The following is a 3,836-nucleotide window of genomic DNA, read 5'->3' on the forward strand; positions in this document are numbered from 1 at the left end:
TTCACCTGGCTGTTGAACCCGAGCATGCAGCTGTTTTTCTAAGTCTGTATAATTCAGTTCTGGTCCAAAAGCAGACCTCAAACAATCAAAAAGGTCAGACACAGTCTTCACAGTACTGTTGCGGACCCTTCGACGGGCTGGGCCTTCCAAGAACCCACACAGGTATGACACTCCCTCAGAGCCCTGTAATCCCAGCTGCTTTATTTTCTCTGTGACATCCTCTACCCAGTCATCCAACTCACTGGCCCTCCGTACCCTACCAGAGAATTTTCCAATAGTGGGGACAGGACGTGACCACACCATGTTTTGCATGTGCCCCATTTGGTCAAACTTATTACACAGTTGTGCCACTGCTTGGGATAACTGAGCACTGGTACTGATTAAGTTATCAACTACCTCTGGGGTAACTTCCACCTCCCTGCTCTCCTCCTTACACTCAACTTTAACCCCAGCTACACCTTGGCCATCAACATCACCCAAACACAACAAATCCTCCATTGTGCAGGAGTAGTGCCACACTAACACTTAAGTGGATTTTGCCAAAAGCACTGGACCCAAGCAGGAGTTTGAAACAATTTCCCCAAAAGGGCATAAAACTACGCTCTAATACCAATTATAATGAGTGCAAAACTAGGGCACAGTTAACCTACCTTAATTAGGCTCACCAAGCACTCACCACAAGAACCCACTGATTAATTTAAACCTCCTGCTTAGGTTCACAGAAACCTGGGCCACAATTTAAAAATTTAATGATTGAATACATAATAAAGAAAACACAAATGAGTACATAATAAAGAAAACAAATAAAATATGAGTGCTTAACACTCTTAGAGGCCACACTGCTGGCACTCCAAAATACCTGATCCCATGAGAAAATGGGTAAATCCACATACAAATAAACAGGAGAAATAAACACTTCACGCATCAACACAAGAAATGTTATATGCCACTGACAGTCCCACCCTAACCAGTACCCCCAGGACCCTCACACCCTATAGGCCCAACCGCACACCGACCCAACGCGCTGAAGGTACGCCACTACCACTACCCTGAAGTACTGCAGCTTTTCCTCCATGCACGGCGGTACTAACACCATAGCAGCCAGGGACAGCAAGTTCCTCACTGCAGCCTCCTAGTTCACAGTATCTGCTACGGTGCCACCTCACTGACGTCCCACAGCACACTGCCAAGACCAAACTCCTGCCAACCAAGCGTACAAATCACCACCCTATCTCCCAATAATGTCCCCCAATGTACACTGTTTCACCATGAAAGAATACAACAAATCCCAATAACATACCTGCAAATCAAATGGCAAATCCACCACTACTCTGCACCCTGTCTCTCTCTCGCTCGCCTCTCCCGCCAAAATTCCCACAACAACAAACCTCCAGGGCCTTAAGACTCGTTTTGGCGGGACTCGCTGACTAGTCTGTGAGCCTCTCGCAGGCGCGCCCACTTCAACTTCTTACACCAAGTTTACTCAAGTGTAATTAGTGTCTGGCAATTTTTTTTTTCTTTAGCTATTTAGGATATTATATTATGTACGTATTCTGACTGGATTATAAATATTGGCTGAAATCTATTTTAACAAAGTTGAATTTATGGAGCTTTAGTGATATCGAATTTAGGCGTGACTGCGTGAATCACGAATAATGGTGATCGTGCTTTATTCCTGTATTAGGTTCAGAATTAGGTGTAAGTGTTCTTTATGCATTCAACTATACTAAAAATCACGTTAGTTGTCTTATCTCCTGAAAGTCTTACTAAAATAACAAGGATTGGAGAGGGTGTTGAACTAGAGATAGAATTCATTCAGTTTTGTGTCTGTGCGCCATTTACAGTCCACCCTCGCCTCCTGCCTTGCTGGAGGAGTGCTGGCGTAACACCCTGCATGAAACTTCCCACCCTGTCTCCACCTATCACCCTCATTTATGAACATGTCTAATCTTCTTTTAATATTCATTAATGACTCGGCATTAACAACGTGATTACTAGTCCATCGCATTCATCTACAGTTATCCCTGGAAGATTATTTATCCATTCATTGTGCTACCCGCAGACTACACGTGATGTTTTACTTCACTGTATTTTCATCGTTACCATTATAAATACTAGCAAAATTCTAAAACATGAAACAATAAAAAAAAAAAAATACAGAAAAAAAAAGTTGTTTTAAAGAAAAATCACAGTGTAACTCTCCAGTACTCTTCACCATCACCAGCCATCGACACCTGGAAGTCACGAGGATATAAACAGTGCCGCCAGTACCACCAGCCCCTCAGTGCCTCACTCATACCAACACGCTCCCTTTATCCCTGAGTCTCACCAGCACACCCAATAAAGACCCAATCCTGACTACGTGTGCCGTAATCCTCTCATCCTGTAGTCCTCTTCGGTAGCCTCGTCTGTTCACGTTTCCATTAACGCACCTGCCACATCTGTCTCATTACGACATCTGTTTTTATTCCCCTGTCTAACACCCATAGCTTTCTCGATATATCGGTTATTACCTCTCTCTCTCTCTCTCTCTCTCTCTCTCTCTCTCTCTCTCTCTCTCTCTCTCTCTCTCTCTCTCTCTCTCTCTCTCTCTCTCTCTCTCTCTCTCTCTCTCTCAATATATTTTATTCTTTACAACGACGTTATTTTATACAAAGAAACGTTCACGGTTTTATTGAGACATATATCAAGATGGACTTAAAGACTTGAACTACTGTTACTTCTTTTTCTGTCAGTGGTGCCTTTCAAATTTATATTTTAAACTTCCACCAAACCATTTCACTAAGACTGAGGAGTGGCAGTGATCATAAGCTTAAGGATCATCATGACTTCTTGCGGAGCTAAAACTGAAAAACCCGTTTGTATTTTTTTTTTTTTGTCAGCAATTAACAGGACCTTTTTTATTTGTTGTCCTTGATTGTCCTTATTGCTTCTCAGGTTCTCCCTTATTTTCTCAGGTTCTTTTTTTCTTGAGGACAGCCTTCTTCGCACATAAGTGATAAAAAAAGAAAACACCATTACCATTAATACATGCACTTGCCTCACATAACTCTTCCTTCCTCACATTGCAGAAGACAACGTAGAAATCACTCGTACCTTCTTCTTTGGGCCATTTGTTTGAGGAGCCACCAGAGCGGATCACGTGTGTCTATCTCTTCTGTTCCTTTTTATGCCTGGGTCTTGATTTGATTTCAGTAAAGTTTCATTATTGGTATTGTTTTGAATTTTTATTAACGTTTTATTATTAGTTTTTAATGTTATATTTGTAACCTCAGTTCTGCGTCTACCAACAAGTGTCATAACGATCACATTGTGGGAAAATAAACTGATTTGAATTTATACCCATCACTCCCATGTTTTCCTTCAAGTCATCCCTTCGCTTTGGTTTTCTTCTCTTCTCCTTGCCTGTTAGGTTCATTTCCTGTATCTCTCCTCAGCACATCGCCAAACCAGATCCATCTCGCCTTTCCTTCTGTATCTAAACCACCTCAGTCTCGTCTCTCTAACTTTGTCCTCAAACTTAACCTGCTGTCCCGTGTCCCCCTGACCATCTAAATTTAATGGCAGTTCTTAGCGGTAACTCTCTCAATCACCCACAGTATCAGTGACACCACTAATGCACGAGCTGACCACTAAGGACTGCCAGCCTCGCCACCAGCTCCTTAAATAGACGTAATTGTTGCTATATAAAGAAAAGTTGTCACAGACCTACTTTTCCTACGCATTGAGCCCTCCTGCTGCTGTGAAACTGAGGTGGAGCCGTGTTAAGTTTGTGGATTTGTGTGTGTGTGTGTGTGTGTGTGTGTGTGTGTGTGTGTGTGTGTCTGTGTAACAAC

The 3,836-nt window shown here is 42.5% G+C and overlaps 1 long non-coding RNA gene across 1 annotated transcript; it reads right to left on the reverse strand.

Moving 5' to 3' along the window:
• Positions 1–732: 732 nt before the first annotated feature.
• On the reverse strand, positions 733–1,468 carry LOC135099781 (uncharacterized). The gene is made up of 2 exons (XR_010268373.1): positions 1,301–1,468; positions 733–1,228 (listed from the first exon to the last, which is right to left on the reverse strand). It is a non-coding gene; the product is annotated as an uncharacterized LOC135099781 (long non-coding RNA).
• Between the last annotated feature and the right edge of the window lie 2,368 nt (positions 1,469–3,836).

Source organism: Scylla paramamosain, chromosome 4 (genome assembly GCF_035594125.1).
Source record: "Scylla paramamosain isolate STU-SP2022 chromosome 4, ASM3559412v1, whole genome shotgun sequence".
In the NCBI taxonomy this organism is placed as follows: Eukaryota; Metazoa; Arthropoda; class Malacostraca; order Decapoda; family Portunidae; genus Scylla; species Scylla paramamosain.